Here is a 20,001-nt window from a genome sequence, read left to right as displayed (position 1 = left end):
GAGGGTGGTCTCAGATCAGGGACCTATGCACCCTTCTGCACAGTTTTGAAATGGCGACGAAGATGTTTAGTGCTGACGATGCCATTATCAGCATGACTATTCCGGTGATTTACATGCTGGAGCACATGTTAAACAGAATTCGGAGTCAGGTGGTGGCACAAGAGGAGGTGGAGGAAGTAGAGGAGGAGGAGTTGTATGCGGAAGGGCTAACATCTGCAAGGTCCAGACGGTCGGCAGCACCAAGGCGGCAGGCATGTGAGGGTGGGGGAGATGGTTTTACCAGGGCGCATGGTAGCAGCCAAACTAGTGAGGAAGGTGCAGGAGCCCAGGAAGAAGTGGAGGACGAACTGATGGAAGACTCATCAGATGAGGGAGACCTTGATCACATTTCTGTTGTGCGAGGTTGGGGGGAGAGGACAGAGGAAGGAAGCATGATTGTTACCTCGCCACCAACACAACAGGGACTTGGTGCTCCTGGATGCGCAACACACATGAGTGCCTTCTTGCTGCACTACCTGCAACATGACCCTCGAATTGTGAGAATTAGAAATAATCCTAACTACTGGGTTGCCACACTGTTAGATCCCCGGTACAAAAGTAAATTTGCAGAAATTATTCCTGCCATAGAAAGGGATGCACGCATGCAGGAGTATCAGCAGAGACTGTTGCAGAATCTTACATGTGCTTTTCCACAAAATACCAGTGGTGCACGTAGTGAATCTCACAGTTCCAACTTGCCAACCGTGGGACCGTCAAGTGTTCAGCACTCAAACCGTAACAGAACCACAGTATCTGCTGGTAACATCAATTTTGCGGAATCATTTCACCACTTTTTTAGCCCATCCTTTGCAAGGCCACAGGAGACAAGAAGTCTGACACATAGTCAACGCCTAGAGACGATGGTACAGGAGTATCTCCAAGTAAACATTGAAGCCACGACTGTGTCACTGGACCCTTGCTCTTTTTGGGCTTCCAATCTGGATAAATGGCCGGAGCTAGCCACTTACTCCTTGGAGATCTTGTCATGCCCCGCAGCCAGCGTTCTGTCTGAACGTGTGTTCAGCGCTGCTGGTGGTGTGCTGACAGATAAGCGCACGCGGCTCTCCACTGATAATGTAGACAGACTCACGTTCATAAAGATGAACAAATCATGGATCCGAAACGACTTTTCTACCCCTGTGTCATCCTGGGGAGAGTAAAAGCTTGATGATTGGTTAAAATCACCCTACCAACCGTTTTAAGCTTTCAAATTACTAATCATGTTTATCTGTATCTTGACTGGAAAATAATTTGGGCTTTGTAGCAGTGTGCAGCACTGATCCTATTAGGCCATCTATACTAAAGCTTCACCAGATTTAAAATTAAAAATAATTTTTAGCTGCATCTAGCCCGGAAAATAATTTTGGGGCTCCGAGATGCGCAAGACACATAAGTGCCTTCTTGCTGCACTACCTGCAGCATGACCCTCATATTGTCAGAATTCGAAGTAATCATGACTACTGGGTTGCCACACTCTTAGATCCCCCAAACTTTTCGATCAACCTTTTCATTTTAATAAAGACCAAAAAAATGGTCATTTTTGAAATTATAAGCATTAGCAGGTTGTTAGAAACTGAAATCAAACAGTTTTCAACTCAAAACTTTATTCTAGGTGATGTTACATTTTCACATAGGACCCCTTGTTCGAAAGGAGCTTCTGAACTCTCTCGTCCATTGAATTTGTCAGGTTTTGGATGGTTTCTGCTTCAATTGTTTTGCATGAGGACAGAATACCCTCCCAGAGCTGTTGCTTAGATGTGAACTGCCTCCCGCCATCATAGACACTCCTTTTAATGATGCTCCAAAGGTTCTGAATGGGGTAGAGGTCAGGGGAGCATGGGGGTCACACCATAAGTTTGTCCCCTTTTATGCCCATATCAGCTAGAGATGCAGATGTTTTATGTGCAGCATGAGATGGTGCATTATCATGCAGAAAAATGATCTTGCTGTGAAATACACGGTTCTTCTTCTTGAACCATGGCAGGAAGTGCTGTTTGAGAAAATCCACATACATTATGGAGTTCATCTTTAGCGCCTTCAGGGATCCTAAAGGGGCCGACAATCTCTCTCCCCATGATTCCAGCCCAAAACATTACTCCACCTCCTCCTTGTTGGCGCTGTAGCCGTGTTTGCGTGGGGTGTCCATCAACCAGCCATCCTCCACTCCATCCATCTGGACCATCGAGCGCTGCACGGCACTCATCCGTGAACAAAACAGTTTTGAAATCAGTCTTCATGTAATGTTTGGCCCACTGGAGCCGTTTCTGCTTGTGTGAAGTGGATAGAGGAGGTCGACAGGATGGCGCATGCACAGCTGCAAACCTCTGAAGGACCCTGCATCTTGTTGTTCGGGGGACGTTGGAGGCACAAGCAGCTTCAAAAACTTGTCTGCTGCTATGACAAGGCTTTTTTGCCGCTGCTCTTTCAACCTGACGTAATTGCCTGTAGGAAAGAGTCCTCAATTTGCCCTTATCAGCACGCACACGTGTGTACTGTGAATCAGCTACATACTTCTTGATTGCCAAGACACTTCATCCTGATCATCGCACAATGTTGATTGTAGTCATGCCTTGACCTAAACACTCCACAATTTGTTGCTTCTCAGCAGCCGACACATCCTTTTTCTTTCCCATTTTGGCAGAAAATGTAGGCTGCTTAATAATGTGAGAGAGCCTTCTTAAGTAGTCTTGCCTTTCATTGGACACACCTGCCAAACTAATTAGCACAGGTGTCTGCAATTGCTTACAGTGATATAAAGAGCCCTGACACACATCACCATCAATGAGTTTAACTGACAAACAAACAAATTCTTCCCTTATCACTCCTAAACACTTTTTGTATAATAATTTGGAACGCAGTGTACATGTGCTTTTCCACAAAACACCAGTGGTTCACGTAGTGAATCTTACAGTTCTAACTTGCCAACCGTGGTCTGTATGGAGTTGTTCAATAAAGGGCCCAAAATTAAGATAGCATAGATGGGAGAGGTCTCTATGAATAGGAATTCCTAAGTATTTGATACCCTGTGAGGGCCAGGCAAAGGGAAAGTTGGACTGGATGGAATCCTATATGGATTTGGGGAGGGAGACATCGAGGGCCTCAGACTTCGCTGCATTGATTTTAAAATTTTACCATGTAACAAAGTGATCTATTTCAGCCATAACAGCATGGATGGATATATGTGATTGAGTGATATATACTAGGACATCATCAGCAAATAGAGAGCACTTGTACTCGGTGCCTCCCACCTCAATCCACCTAATATTGGGGTTATGGCGAATTGATGAGAGCAGGTGCTCCGTCACTAGGATGTATAAGAGAGGGGACAGAGGACATCACTGCCTTGTCCCATTGGTGATTGTGAAAGGTGATGAAAATGTTCTGACGCACCCCCTGGGCCTTGGGACACCCGGAGCCGGACCCTTTTTGGTGCATGCTGGTGGTTGTAGTCTTCGTGGCGGCGACCCGGTTCTGTGGCTCAGGGCGGTCAAACCAGTGGCGGAACTATTTATGTGGTTTTCATGTTTAAATGTCCGACTACGCCACCCGTGGATTGCGGTCAGAGTGAACCGCCGCTATAGGGCAGACCACTGAGGCTGGTGTTGTGGGTGCAGCAGAGCGTAGCATAACTCCCCACGGGAGGAGTATAGCCTCAGGGCAGTGTATGCGGAGGATGGGGGTGATGGTGCAGGGCAGCAGCAGTAACGACACGGAGTCAGTGATGCAGTTCGGGCCTTTACTCACAGTTCTTATTATCCAGACCACGTCTGCAGGTAACGGCTGCCCACGTCGTACTGTGCTCACCAGGTGAGGGGCTCAGACAACTCCCAGATAACTTTGGAGCACTTCACAGGACCCCCTTTGTGTGTCCTTTGTCTGGCCTTTCTTACCAACACTTCTGTCCGGCTGCCTCGGGCCTCCTCTTGGTAAACTTGGCGCCAGTTTCCCTGACCCTATGTGGTGCCTTCCTAGCGGGTGTAGCGAGGGGCTGCGCCACATAAAATGTCAGAGCCTCCGGTTTCTAGCTGAGGGTCGTTTCCTGCCTCCACTAGTTCGGGGACCGGTCTCCCCCTTTGGCCTGACCCCTCCACGCAGGTGGATTCGGGCGTGCGGTGGCGACTCGCCCGTCCGCACCCCTGGGATCCCTTCATTCCTCATTCCTGGAGCCTTCTCCGCTCCTCTTCCTTCCTTCTCCCTCTTCCAGGCCTGGGCCTCTGTTACTAGGCCCGCCTCCGGAGCAGAGCTCATGCAGAGCCCCTGCTCCCTGCCACTTCTGCTCAGACTTCTCTGCACTGAACTAAGATGGTGCCCACCTTTTATACTCCCTTCTCAATGCACCCAGGAACTGCTTCCTCCCTGCTCCTGCACTACAGGGTTCCCCTTCCTCAGTGTTCCCTCCCCCCACTCCAGCCAGGGACAGGGACTGTCGTGCCCATCTCGGGGGCATATTGGTCGCCCTGCCCCACGGCAATGTGGTGTAATGCATGCAGGTGTCGGGTCCTGATCCACACTCCATCCTTACCTGAGAGTGAGATATCACACCTCTGGGTGAGGTGCAATACGTCTGTAGCAACCGAGCCCTCAGGGTGCTACAGTTCCATTTATCTTCAGCCTAGGTGACGTATTGCGATACAGGGCCGTGATTTTGGCTATAAAAGGGTCCCCTAGACCCCTACCCCAAGCTTTTTAAGAGAATCATATATGGCGTGCCAGGAGACTCTATGGAATGCTTTCTCAGCATCCAACGAGAGTATCTAATTACAAATTTTTAACTGCATCTAGCCCAGGAAATACTTTGTGCCTAGTAGCAGTGTCTGCTAGTGAGTGGATTATCCCGGCTGTTAAGCAAGCTGCACCACCTGTAGTTTAGACACTTAATTTTTTCAAAGGAAATGCTTCGGGACCATGGGATACTTAGTGAAGAGCATCAGGAGGCACCCCAAGGCATAGGGGCTGGGACTGGCAGTAGGATGCCTTGCGGTGGACAGCCGAGCTCGATCCTTATAAAAGCTTTTTAACTGCAGCAGCTTTAGTGGACGCTACTGGAGCTGGAATTACCGCGGCTGCTGGCATGAGACTTGCCCTCCAATAGATCCTTGTAAATGGATTTAAAGTGTATTCATTTAAATTAGAGAGACAATTTAAATTAAAAAGCTTAGAGCTGCCTCCACCACAGGGGGGCTCGCTCGACCCACCAGCGGACAGGCACCAGTATTGGGAGAGGGGGGCTGGCCGTCAGGGTTCACCGCGGCTCTGGCACAAACCCGGCGACACGGAGGTGGCACGGGCAGGAGCGGACTGGCCGTGTCGGCTTCTCACTTTTTGGATTTTAGAAGGGCATGACATGCCTATATCTGTGTCTCCCCCTCCTTTTACTCCTCCACCTCTTTTATTTTCGCATGACTATATGTACTTGTCACTTTTCCATGTGTTAGTTATGTCTTCTGAGCAGTTTGTCAGCTTTTGGACACCTTTGAAGGTGTTTTCTATGTGTTTCTATGTGTTTTTGTTTGCCTGCCATTGGTTTTAACGGTGTTCGAAGGTGTTCGACGAACAGTTCGGCGAACACACGGGTGTTCGACGAACCGAACCGAACTCGAACACTACGGGGGTGGCTCAACACTACTAAACAGTGGAAAACCGCCACAAGTGACTCCATTTTGTAAACTAGACCCCTCAAGGAACTCATCTAGAATTGTGGTGAGCACTAGGAACCCACAGATGCTTCAGAGAATTTTAAATCGTTGAGCCATGAAAATGAAAAAATACATTTTTCCCACAATAATGTTGCTTTATCCCCAAATATTTCATTTTCACAAGGGTAACAGGAGAAAATGGACCATATAATTTGTTGTGCAATTTATCCTTAGTACACTGATACCACATATGTGGCGAAAAACTACTGTTTGGGGGTATGGAAAACCCACAAAAGACAAAAAATATATCTCATACCCTACAATCATAATATATAAATGTAAAGCAAAGTTGCATATTAAATATAGGGTACTTAGTGAACTATTTTTGATCAAAAAAAGTATACAAGCCGTCCCACCAGCGACAAGGTGACCCTAAATTGGGATGGTACCTACACTGTCTATATTAAAAACCTTACTGTATATCAAAGTTGAAGTAATGCATATAAAAGGGTAGACAAATAGGACCGGGTCCCAACTTCAGACCACCTAGGCCCGTGGTAAGCTACACATATACTAATCAGCTCAACAAAGGGGATGCCACACCCTTAATTTGGCCGGTCCTATTTGTCTACCCTTTTCTATGCATTACTTCAACTTTGATATACAGTAAGGTTTTTAATATAGACAGTGTAGGTACCGTCCCAATTTAGGGTCACCTTGTCGCTGGTGGGACGGCTTGTATACTTTTTTTGATCAAAAATAGTTCACTAAGTACCCTATATTTAATATGCAACTTTGCTTTACATTTATATATTATGATGGTAGGGTATGAGATATATTTTTTGTTTTTTGTAGGTTTTGCTTCTTTTTGCTAGTGTGAACATGCTCCTATTTCTTGCATGTGTACCATCTTAGACCTCAGTTCACATTGCTTGGTTTTTTGTGTTGTTTGCATTCTGTGCAAATTAAGGGTGTGGCATCCCCTTTGTTGAGCTGATTAGTATATATGTAGCTTACCACGGGCCTAGGTGGTCGGAAGTTGGGACCCAGTCCTATTTGTCTACCCTTATATATGCATTACTTCAACTTTGATACACAGTAAGGTTTTTAATAAAGACAGTGTAGGTACCGTCCCAATTTAGGGTCACCTTGTCGCTGGTGGGACGGCTTGTATACTTTTTTTGATCAAAAATAGTTCACTAAGTACCTTATATTTAATATGCAACTTTGCTTTACATTTATATATTATGATGGTAGGGTAGGAGATATATTTTTTGTCTTTTGTAGGTTTTGCTTCTTTTTGCTAGTGTGAACATGCTCCTATTTCTTGCATGTGTACCATCTTAGACCTCAGTTCACATTGCTTGGTTTTTTGTCTTGTTTGCATTCTGTGCAAATTAAGGGTGTGGCATCCCCATTGTTGAGCTGATTAGTATATATGTAGCTTACCACGGGCCTAGGTGGTCTGAAGTTGGGACCCGGTCCTATTTGTCTACCCTTTTATATGCATTACTTCAACTTTGATATACAGTAAGGTTTTTAATATAGACAGTGTAGGTACCGTCCCAATTTAGGGTCACCTTGTCGCTGGTGGGACGGCTTGTATACTTTTTTTGATCAAAAATAGTTCACTAAGTACCCTATATTTAATATGCAACTTTGCTTTACATTTATATATTATGATGGTAGGGTATGAGATATATTTTTTGTCTTTTGTAGGTTTTGCTTCTTTTTGCTAGTGTGAACATGCTCCTATTTCTTGCATGTGTACCATCTTAGACCTCAGTTCACATTGCTTGGTTGCTTGGGGTATGGGCAGGGCTTGAAAGAGAAAGAGTGCCAATTGACTTTTGGAACACAAAATTGGCTGGAATAGATAGCGGACGTCATATCGCGTTTGTAGAGACCCTGATGTGCTTAAACAGTGGAAACCCCCCCCAAGTAAACCCATTTTGGAAACTACACCTCTTGAGGAATTCATCTAGTGGTATAGTGAGCATTTTTAACCTTCAAGCGATTCACACAATTGTATAACATTGGTCTCAGTCAATGGAATATTACCATTTTTCCACTAAAATGTTACTTTGGCCTCAAGTATTCAATTTTCAAAAGGGATAATAGGAGAAAATGGACCACAAAACATTTTACGCAATTTCTCCTGAGTGCAGCAATAACTCATGTGGTCAAAAACTACTTTAGAGGCACAATGCAAAGCTCTGAAGGGAAGGAGCGCCTTATTGTAGTGCAAATTTTGCTGAAATGATTTGTGGGTGCCATTTCACATTTGCAGAGCCCCTGAGGTGCTAGAACAGCAGAATCCCCCCATAACTGACTCCATTTTACAAACTAAAACTCTCAATATATTCATCTAGGGGTTCAGTGATCACATTGACATCACGGATGTGTCAAAGAACCTTACATCATTGGGCGGTGAAGAAAAAATAATTACATTTTCACCATAAAAATTTTGTTTTAGCCCCAGATTTTACACTGTCACATGGGGAAATGGGGAAATGGCACCAAAATGTGTCACACAATTTCTGCTGAACATGGCAATACTCCATATGTGGCTGTACTGTACTGCTTTGCCACACGGCGAGACTCGGGAGGGTCAAAGTGCTATTATGGAGTCCAAATATGGAGTCCACAAATTATCGTAGAATAGTTTGCGGACTCCATATACCAAGCCCCTAAGTGCCGGAAGAGCAGAAAACCCCTTCAAGTGACACGATTTTGGAAATTACACCCCTCTGGGAATTTATCTACAGGTGTAGTGACGATTTTGACTCAATGGTGTTTGTCAGAAACAAGCAGAAATTAATGCTGCTGAATGAAGATTGTAAATCTGCCAGTGTAGTGCCCATTTCATTGTAATACTCATACATTGTGCCCAGCTTGTGCTTCTGGAGACACGCACCCATAACTAGGTGGGCTCTCATCACTACTGAAATGCCAAACATGTGGACACCATCTGCGGTTTAGGCACACTGTGGGGCTCAGAAGTGCATTTGGATTTGGGAGTGCAGAATTCGCTGGATTTCTTTTGGTGGGCGAGGAGCCATAATGCTTTACCAGAGCCTTTGTACTACCAGTAACGTGGAAGCCCCCTATATTTCCATTAACAGATGTCAGACCTGAGTGGGGACTTTTTTTATGGATTGAGTTGAAGCTTTTGTTGGAAACATTTTACATAACATTTTGTATCACATTTATCCTGTGCTCTATGCTGAGCACTTACATCGGAGTTTCCATCTAAATCTCTGAGTAAAGTAATTCAGATGAAACCCCAGAGGAATCCATTCACTATGATGAGGCAGCAGAGTTACTCTGGACTTTGTCTGGCTTCTCTTCAGTGTTGTCCTTCTTTTCAGAAGTGCACAAAACTGTAGCCATACATTTATAAATGCCTAAAAAGACGGACACTGCCGGATCATAGGCCAGACAGTGTCCACAGTGCCTCCATTTGCCTCATTATAGGGAATCTTCCACCGAGGTTTACGTCTGAATAATGTATTTTAGAGCTTTACATGGAAACCCTGGTGGAAGTGCTCAGTGCAGAGCGCAAGATAAATGTGAGTCAGGCTTTACTGTGATCTTTGGGAGATAGAAAGAACAAATCAACAGCAGGTGAAGAATTTATTTTTATGCTATTCCTTGTGCGGTATATGTGATTAGACAACTTTGTTCTTTGGGTCAGTGCGATTACAGAGATACCAGATTTATATTGTTTTCTATGTTTGGCAGCGCCAGCTATCACACACTAAAAGACGCTTTTTTTGCAAAACAAAGTTTTTGCATTGCCATATTTTGAGAGCTATAATTTTTCTATATTTTTGCTGACAAAGTCATGTAAGGGCTTGTTTTTTCGGGACGAGTTGACGTTTCTGTTGGTACCATTTTTGGTCACAATTTTTTTAATCGCTTTCTATTCTGATTTTTGGGAGGCAGCAGGAACAAAAACCAGCAATTCAGGAATTGTTTTTTTTTTTTCAATGCCATTATGCGTGTGGTAAAAGTGATAAGGCAGCTTTATTTTTTGGGTCAGTACGATTACATCGATACCACATTTATATAATTGTTTATGTTTTGGCGCTTTTACACAATGCAAACTATTTCATAGAAAAAATAATTGTTTTTGCATCACTTTATTCTGAGAACTATCATTTTTATTTTTGCATTGATGGAGCTGTATGGCGGCTTATCTTTTGCTGGACAAGATGACTTTTTCAGCAATACCATTTTTATTTACATTTAACTTTTTGATCATGTTTTATTCCAATTTTTGTTCAGCAGTATGATGAAGAAGCTTAGTTTTTTGCTACATTTCTTTTTACAGTGTTCATTGAAGGAGTTAACTAGTTGGACAGTTTAATAGGTTGGGCAGTTCGTGACGCAGCGATAACAAATATGTGCACGTTATTTGTTTATTTTTGTTTTTACATAAATAAATGTATTTATTGGATTAATATTTTTTCATTTTGTTTGTTCTTTATTTTGTGATTTTTGAAAAAATATTTTTACAATTTTTAAAAACTTTTTTTTCACCTTGTCCCTCCATGGGACATCAGATTTCCCTGCCCTGATCATTGATCTAATACTTTGCAATGTGTTTGCAGAGTGTCAGCTCTTGCTCTGAGCAGGTGCTAGCACTGATCGTGGGCGTTGCAGAAGGGTGACAGCTCTCATAAAGATTTGCCACAGGCATTTGATCGAGGCGGCGCTCAACTTGAGACTGCGCAATCGTCACAAAGTATATGTACGGCGGTTAGCGGGAAGCATTGTAGTTTTGAGTAACATCATTCATTTTACCGTAAGAGGAACTGGCAAAAAAAAATTCAAGTTGAGAAAAATGGTGAAAAAATGCAATTCCACCATTGTTTTTGAGGTTTTATTCTTACCGTGTTAATTGTGCAGTAACATTTACCTGGAAACATGATTCTCCAGGTCAGTACGACTGCATAGATACCAAACATTTATAGTTTTTGTTTTCAATTTTATTATCTTAAAAAAATTCTTAATTTTGTAAAAAAAATACATTTGGCTTGTGTTGCCATATTCTGAGACCTGGAACTTGTTTATATTACAATAAATAGAGCTGTATTTTGTGTGTCAAGATGGTGTTTTATTAATACCATTTTAGTATACATGCTATGTTTTGATATTAACTTATTGCATTTTTTTTTGCATTATTGTGGCCACCAAAAAAACACAATTTTGATGTTTTGATTTTTTTTCCTCTTTACAGTATTTACTAATCGGGTTAATTAATTTTATAGTTTGATAGATCAGACATTTCTAGATACAGTGATGCCAAACATGTACATTTTTAACATTCCTTTAATATTAACTAAAAAGGGGGGTGATTCAAATTGTAATATTTTTTTTATATTTTTAAAGTTTTTTCTACTTTTTACTTTGCTAGTAACTTTAGGAGACTTGAACCTGTGTTCTTTTGATTGCTTGTCCTGTATACAGCAATGTTGGAGTATTGCTGTGTCTAGTAAAAATGACAGTCTCCTATGTCACCCAGGTTTAGGTTTAGCTCAGACTTATTTTCAGTGCTTTTCAAAACTTAAAGTGATTTCCTGGTTTCAGCAAATAAAGCTCAATCATTGTCTGATACAAATATTTTGTACGTTAGAGGATATGGACACCAGCAGGAGCATTTTTTTAATACTTAAGCGCATGTATTTTGGGCAAAAAATAATAATTTGCATTTGGTTTTCAAAAAAATGTTGCCCCGTTTGCCTTCCATATTCTCTGTGTTGCATTGTCTATTGCCGCCTGCAGAATGATTTATCTTAGGTCTGAGTTTGTAACTCTTTTAGATGTTTTTTTCTGAGCAATTCTTTTCGGCTTATGATCGTAGACCACATCAAAGTTGTGCGAGCAGAGACCCGAAGTCATAAATGAGCTGGGACTAAGAGGAGATCACAAAATGACAGAATAGTTACAAATTCCCCTTTCAGAATGAGCTGACTGACCGATTCTCAGTTAACTCATTCGGCGGCCAGTAATGTGTAGGGCAGAAAAGAGGTTGTAAAAGTCAATAAGAGCAAAACTGTTAAAGAAATCCAACTGGAAAAAAAATGATTTTTTGCCTAATATACATGCAATTAAGTAAAAAAAATGAACAGAAAATGTTCCCAAAGTTCTCCACTGGGCTGTGGAGATGGAGCCGTGGAGTTGGAGTTGGTGTCCATTTTGGTAGAGTCGGAGTTGGTAAAAATGGACCGACTCCAAATCCTAAAATATATAATAAATTGGGTACAGTAGTTCAATGCAGTTTGTGGGTAATATTTTTTCATAAGACTGTGGGAAAGTTATGAAATGTCCTATAAATGTCTGTCCTATTCCTGATCTAAGGGTCTAAACTTTTAGCTGAGATGAATCTGTGCTACAGTAAATTTATCACTTAAACATGAGCCATGTATGAGGGAGTTGGAGTTGTGGAGTTGGAGTCATGGAAAATGAGGAGTCGGAGGTTTGGCTTACCGACTCCACAGCCCTGGTTCTCCATATCATTTACTTCTTCATAAGTTTTAAGATCTCTGTTTATGTTAATGTCTAGAGAACCTGGTCCCATATTCAAGTGATATACAGTGAAGAAAATAATTATTTGATCCCTTCCTGTTTTTGTACAATTGCCCACTGACAAAGACATGAATAGTCTATAATTTTAAAGGTAGGTTAATTTTAACATTGAGAAATAGAATATCCCCCCAAAAAATCAAGAAAACCACATTGTATAAATTAGATACATTTATTTGGATTTTGCAGTCAGAAATAAGTATTTGATCCCTCTGGCAAACAACACTTAATACTTGGTGGCAAAACCCTTGTTGGCAAGCACAGCAGTCAGACGTTTTTTGTAGTTGACGGTGAGGGTTGCGCACATGCAAGGAGGAATTTTGGTCCACTCCTTTTTGCAGATCATCTCAAAATCATTAAGATTTTGATGCTGTCGCTTGGCTACTCGGAGCTTCAACTCCCTCCATAAGTTTTTTATGGGATTAAGATCGGGAGACTGACTAGGCCACTCCATGACCTTACTGTGCTTCTTTTTGAGCCACTCCTTTGTTGCCTTGGCTGTATGTTTTGGGTCATTGTCTTGCTGGAAGACCCAGCCACGACCCATCTTCAATGCTCTTACTGAGGGAAGGAGGTTGTTGGCCAAAATCTCACGATACATGACCCCATCCATTTTCCCTTCAGTACGGTGCAGTCGTCATGTCCCCTTTGCAGAAAAGCACCCCCAAAGTATAATGATTCCCCCACCATGCTTCACGGTTGGGACAATTTTCTTAGGGCTATACTCATCCTTCTTTTTCCTCCAAACACGGCGAGTAGAGTTAATGCCAAATAGCTTAATTTTTGTCTCATCTGACCACAGCATCATCTCCCAATAACTCACAGAATCATCCAGGTGTTCATTGGCAAACTTCAGACAGGCCTGCACATGTGCCTTCTTGAGCAGGGGGACCTTGCGGGCACTGCAGGATTTTAAACCTTCAAGGCGTAATGTGTTACCAATGGTTTTATTGGTGACTGTGGTCCCACCTGCCTTGAGATCCTTAACAAGTTCCCCGTGTAGTTTTAGGCTGATCTCTCACCTTCCTCATGATCAAGGATACCTCACGAGGTGAGATTTTGCATGGTGCCCCAGATCGATGTCGACTGACAGTCATTTTGTTTTTCTTCCATTTTCTTACTATTGCACCAACAGTTGTCTCCTTCTCACCCAGCGTATTACTTATGGTTTTGTAGCCCATTCCAGCTTTGAGCAGGTCTATGATCTTGTCCCTGACATCCTTAGAAAGCTCTTTGGTCTTGCCCATGTTGTAGAGGTTAGAGTCTGACTGATTAATTGAGTCTGTGGACAGGAGTCTTTTATACAGGTGACTATGTAAGACAGCTGTCTTTAATGCAGGTAACGAGTTGATTAGGAGCGTCTAACTGGTCTGTAGGAGCCAGAACTCATAATGTTTTGTAGGGGATCAAATACTTACATTTATTTGCATTTTGCAATGAGAAATATCTAATTCATTCAATGTGATTTTCTTGATTTTTTTTTTGAATATTCTATCTCTCAATGTTAAAATTTACCTACCCTTAAAATTTTAGACTGTTCATGTCTTTGTAAGTGGGAAAATGTACAAAAACAGCAAGAGATCAAATAATTATTTCCTTCACTCTATACAGGTGTATGTCTTGTTACAGAGCAGATCTGATAACACTAAGGTATCCACCTTGGAACTTAAAAGCTACTACAGGTCATCATATTTTCAGTCTGTGAACAATGGACTCCAGACAAAACTCATTGAACAATTTAAATCAATGGGCTAATTTACATGAGATACTTGGGTCCTCTGTGGGTCAATTGGAAAAAATATCACAACATATGCTTTTGCTCTCCATTGTGTGGACAAGAGAACAATAGTTTTAATTATGCCAAATATAACACAGCACGTGGAGCATGGACTCACACATAAAGACATATCCCCAATCTTTGGATGTAAATGGCTAGAGAATTCACATGCTCGTCTGAACTCATCCTATAGACTGGGGTCACAATAACATTGATTCTCTCATGCAAGAGAATCGGCACGATTATGCTAATGACATTTGGCTCTAACTCTGAGTTACAGCCGAGTGTCAGTTTATTGTGATCCGATTCTCAAGGATAAGAGAATCATACCACAGGTGTGGAGAAGATGGAGAAGTTAAATTCTCCATCTTCTCCATTGTCTGTATCTGCAGAAAGCGGACTGCACTCGGATGACAGCTGAGTGCAGTCTGACGTTTTACACACAGTCATAGACTTTGTGTGATCCAAATTCCAGAGCCACTCACAGCGTGCTGTGATTCTTTTCTCAGGCCGAATTGACATGAAAAAAACGCAGCTCTATACTGCCCCATAGTATAACATTGGTCTGAGTGCTGTCCGAGAAACTATCGGAGGCCTTACTTAAAATATAATGACCAGGCTTTCTTTTCAGTGCATGCCAGCACAGATTGAATATATTAGAAAAGTGCATAACTTTTTATTACATAGAAAACTTCAGTTTCCAAAAAATGGAAATTCCTTGAACCTCAAAAACCTGGAAATTCCATTGTGGAACCAGCTCTCTCATTCCAGTCCTTGATCATACTCACAAGAAAAATGGAAGCTGAGATATGAGGAGCTGTATTCAAAAGAAATAACAAGCTTTTCTCTGGGCTTCTGGTTTATCTGATTCAATGTATAGCAGCTTATTCGATTTAGCATAAATCTACAGTATTTTTTATTTAATCCTAAAAAGCATCATGACATGACAAGCATATAATCAGTGTGTATCAGTTCTCCAATTCATAGTTTCCTAGGCCATGACATGACCAAAGCAGAATCTTATCTACAGGAATGAACTATGAATGGCAGAAATCAGAGATCTTGAAAACCATAAGTAATTGTTACAAAATGTATCTAACAAGATTGTATGACTTGATATTATAATAGTCTATATTTATTTAAACTGTACAACTCCTTGTAAGAATGACAACTGCAGGAAAGTGAGAAAGCAATTAGAGTCAGCAAAGATGGGCATGATAGGATGGGTACATGGTCTATGGAGCTGTCCCTTTACTATTCTTAGTAACCCTAGTGCCATTCATAGGGAAGGATGTATCAATATATTAGAGCTACCGAGTTACTTTAACTTAAAAGGCTATTCCCATCTCCAAGATCCTATCCCAATATGCAGTAGGTATAATAATAATATTAGCAAATAACTCCAATTAGAAATGTAGTATAGTTCTTCTGATTTGCTATGTCACTTACCCCATGTGCAGGGCAATGCAGGACCTTAGGTATACATGGCTGTGACAACTAGCAACTAACTAACTCACTATATCAGTGGTCGTAACCATGGATACCTAAGGTCCTGCAATGCCTGCACATGAGGAAAGAGACATTGCGAATCAGAAGAACTATTACTACATTTCTAATTGTAGGTATTTGCTAATATTATTATTATTATTATTACACCTGTTACATATTGGCATAGATCTTGGAGATGGGAATACCCCTTTAAGTTTTGAGTTGTGGTGGGCTTTATACTTATAATTGACAAAAGTGTTTTGTTGTAAAAATAACTCGGGCAGATCTAATAAATTATACAGCAGGTCGTGCCTGTCTTCTTTTCGGCCAGGTTGCAAATAATATGACAAGTTCTTTTCACACATTTGTACCCCTGACTTACTGGAATGATAGCCCCTGTCTACTCATGTATTTTTTTTTCTGACTGACTTTAACATACAATTCTCTAACCTATCATAAAGGGAATGCATTTAGCCTTATTTGTCTTGATCTACATCATGGCTGTCATATGTCACCCCCTTAAATGACAGCATCACTATCCCTGACTAAAACAGCTTGGAGCAACAACATCTCCTTGCTGACTGATGGTTTACACACTCAATACCAAACTACTGTAAGATGTTGTGCAGCTATCAGCAAAGCAACGTCCCCAACGCCTGCAAAACCTGGACGCCAGGTGACAGAAGTGCACTAATGTACTAGAGGCACGTTCCTTCAGGAATGGAATCAATGACCAGTTGTAAATCACCGCAGATATTGAGTGACAATGGCAAGCATATTATAGAGATATCTACGCAGAAGAGGAGAATTCAGATTCTTTTTAGCATCATGGAAACTTACGCAGTCCTATCAAGAAGCACATAGCACAGAATACTATGATGATGTGCCAAATCGTCTAGTGAGAAACTTGGAACAGTGAGAAACTTGGATCAGTTTTGTATCTGTCTGTCTGTCTACCTATCTATCTATTTATCTATCACAACTATGTATCTATCTATAGACGTTTATAGCCTAAATGTATCTGCTGAGTAGTACCATAGTTTTCAGGACAATGGTAAATTCCTATCCCCTGTACAGGTGACAGAAGTGAAATCATATCTATCTATCTATCTATCTATCTATCTATCTATCTATCTATCTATTATCTATCTATCTATCCATATCTATCTATCTATCTATCTATCTATCTATCTATCTATCTCCTCTATCAACTATCTATTTATCTCCTCTATCAACTATCTATCTATCTATCTATCTATCAGCTATCTATCTATCTATCTATCTATCAGCTATTTATCTCCTCTATCAACTATCTATCTATCATCCATCTATCTATATATCCATATATCTATCTATCCATATCTATCTATCTATCTATTCTATCTTTCCATCTATATCTAGCCATCAAATCAAATCAATCTCTATCTATCCATCTATCTAATCTATCTCTCTCCTCTATCAACTATCTATCTATCTATCATCTATCTATCTATATATCCATATATCTATCTATCCATATCTATCTATCTATCTATATATCTAAACTATCTATATATCCATATATCTATCTATCCATATCTATCTATCTATATATATCTATATATCCATATATCTATCTTTCCATATCTATGTCTCTATCTATCTATCTATCTATCTTTCTATCTATCTAACCTATCTTTCCATCTATATCTAGCCATCAAATCAAATCAATCTCTATCTATCCATATCTATCTATCCATCTATCTAATCTATCTCTCTCCTCTATCAATTATCTATTTATCTATAGAAGTTTATAGCCAAAACAATATATATGTATCTGATGAGAAGTATCATAGTTTTCAGGACAATGGGAAATTCCTATCTCCTGTACAGATGACAGAAGTGAAATTATCTATCTATCTATCTGAACGACAGTCAACAATACATGACCACTCTATGTCATTTGACCTTTGTAAGATCAGCAAACAAAAGGTTAACTGCGCACCAATTTATAGGATGCCATTTCATTTCTACATGGACATTAGCTGGATGGACATGAACTTGTCAATCGATTAACTGAAAATCAGATCCGCCATTAGATACAAGTAAAGAAAAAGTCTCAACTTCTTTGGAAGTCTCACATGTCCACGTTGCTTACAAATCATAAAACTAAGCAAATATACATAAAACAACTTATGTCACAAAAGTCTATACACTGCATTATGCACAAATATGCACATATAGTAAAATGCTGCCATAAGCTAGTTCCTGATTGCAAACAGTGGAAACGCCTTCAAGAGATGAAGTACCTGCACTGTGAGCGTCTCAGATGTTCACTTCATCTTCTGTTGACAAGGAAACCAAACCGCACTTCATTTTTTTCCAGAAAGAAAAAAAAAATACCTTCCACTGCCATCAATGGGAAATAGCTTCACAAAACAGATAGACATATATATACCTTAAAAATGATTTCAGGAGAGGACAAATAAAATAATCACAAGTCAATGGCAATTGAATGAGTGAAGAAGGTAAGAAGAAAAAATGATGACCACATTTTTTTTTTTTTTTAGAAAAAGTTGTCAAGGGTTAATTGGAAATTAGAGGAAAGAAAAAAAATAATAAAAAAAATAATAAAAATAATAAAAAAAAATGGTGCTTTTTTGGGGGGGGCCAGGTTTCAAGAAAAGAAAAATAAAATGAACATCTTGCACCCAGAGAGGTTGCAAGGAGAAGAAGAAGTAGAAGAAGAATACAAACTCTTGCAAACACTGTATTGCAAAGAAGACAAAGCAGCCAAAAAAGAGAAACAAGAGTTTTAGATATGTAAAAAAGCAAAAAATAAAAAAGGAAAAATGAAAGAGCAATACATCTACTTCACATCCTCAATGAAAACCAGTTGCATATAGTGAGCTGTGGATGTCTCCCAGCAACTCTGAGATGCAGCACCTCTCTCTCTAGTACCCAGCCTGCTAGAAAAACTTGCACTCAGGGTTAAAAAGCAGCATGCCCCAGCTCCCATCTTATACAAGTTCTAGAAAAAATAATAACAAGAAAAAAAAAACAAAAAACAAAACAAGACAAAAAAAAAGACAAGAAGTCACCGAGAAGGTACTCACCCTGTGGGAGTAAAGGGATGCAATAAAAAGGGGGGATATTAGGAGTAAAATACAGTATGGCGGTGGCACAAGGAGGATTGAGGAGCTTCTCTCTCTCTCTTGGTGTCTGCCTTGGGCACTGACACGTGACTTGGAGCCAGGCTGACTTGCAGGCAGAGGAGGTGGGATGAGTAGATGGAAGGAGTATGGGGTGCTGGGGGTAAGGTAGGAGTCAGGCAGTGAGATGCTGGAGATTAGATGCTGCCACCTTGAAGATGAGGAGAGAGTGAAGCAGACTTGGCTCTTGCAGTCCTAATACATGGGGCAGTGCATAATCCTCACACAAGTCCAGCACAAGTTTTGCACAGATGCCAGTGTATTTCCAGCTGCCAGTCCCTGGCACGTTGGGAGCTGCTGCTGCTGCTGCTGTTCGTGGTGCTGATGCTGGAGCTGAGGATGCTGCTGTGTGTGGTGAGGATGGGGGAGGAACGCCACCAGTACAGGCTGGAGAGAGAGAGGCAGCTCACTGCAATGTTCCTTGCATCCTTATTTCCTCCTGTATCAGCTTGTATTCCAGGGTGTGCATACATTACTGAGCAGCTGGGGGGCACACCTGGTGGTGCCATTCTCTATTACGCACAAAACACTTGACAGAAAGCGCAGCGAAGTCTTGGACGTGTGATCCAAGACCACTGCCTTTGTTTGCTGGGGATTTCTTGCTCTTTATGTATAGTGTTCTGTATTGGATTTCCAAAGTTGGCGTCATGAAGCTTTATCATACACTGTACCTTTATATCATAACCGAGGTCCCCTGTTTCTGAAGCAGAAGTGGATATTGTGTGTGTGAAAGCCTCACACCTTGAGCAGAAACCTTGTGTACCTTATATACATATATATATATATATATATATATATATATATATATATATATACACAAATACACTATATATTTATATATATCCAAAGAAAGGCAGCACTCTTCCAATAAGTGAACAAAAATGGTGTCTTTTCACTTATTGGAGGAGTGCTGCCATTATTTGGATATTATCTATTATAGGCCTGGTTGAGATCATATTTGGATCTGCACCCTGCACCTTGACTGTTTTTGGGATGCTTCTATTTTCATATATTCATTTGGAAGACTGGTGCAACGTCACTTCTCTTTTTTATTTTACATATCTATTTACAGTATCTATCTATCTATCTATCTATCTATCTATCTAACGATCTATCGATCTATCTATCCATCTACATATATATATAGGAGTTCTGCCGTTCTGTGGATATTATATAAATATATACAGTGTATATTTTTATATATAGATATATATACTGCATATATAGATATATACATATATACATAGATTTATATACTGTATCTATATATATGAGAAAT

General features: G+C 40.7%; 1 protein-coding gene across 4 annotated transcripts in view; it reads right to left on the bottom strand.

Moving 5' to 3' along the window:
* The window catches only part of RALYL (RALY RNA binding protein like), an 897,462-nt gene extending 878,385 nt beyond the window's left edge, over window positions 1–19,077 (bottom strand). Inside the window, exon 1 of one of the 4 annotated variants that reach the window (XM_073679515.1) lies at window positions 18,627–19,077. The gene's annotated coding sequence lies outside the window, so the exon portion shown is untranslated. Of the gene's footprint in view, window positions 1–17,819; window positions 18,022–18,626 lie in introns of those variants that run through there. The other 3 variants (XM_073679514.1, XM_073679512.1, XM_073679513.1) reach the window with 3 other exon arrangements.
* Window positions 19,078–20,001: the final 924 nt, after the last annotated feature.

This window comes from Phyllobates terribilis, unplaced genomic scaffold (genome assembly GCF_046119375.1).
Source record: "Phyllobates terribilis strain yellow unplaced genomic scaffold, ASM4611937v1 Scaffold_4__5_contigs__length_816908805, whole genome shotgun sequence".
Lineage (NCBI taxonomy): Eukaryota > Metazoa > Chordata > Amphibia > Anura > Dendrobatidae > Phyllobates > Phyllobates terribilis.
This window is presented reverse-complemented; position numbering and strand designations above follow the sequence as displayed.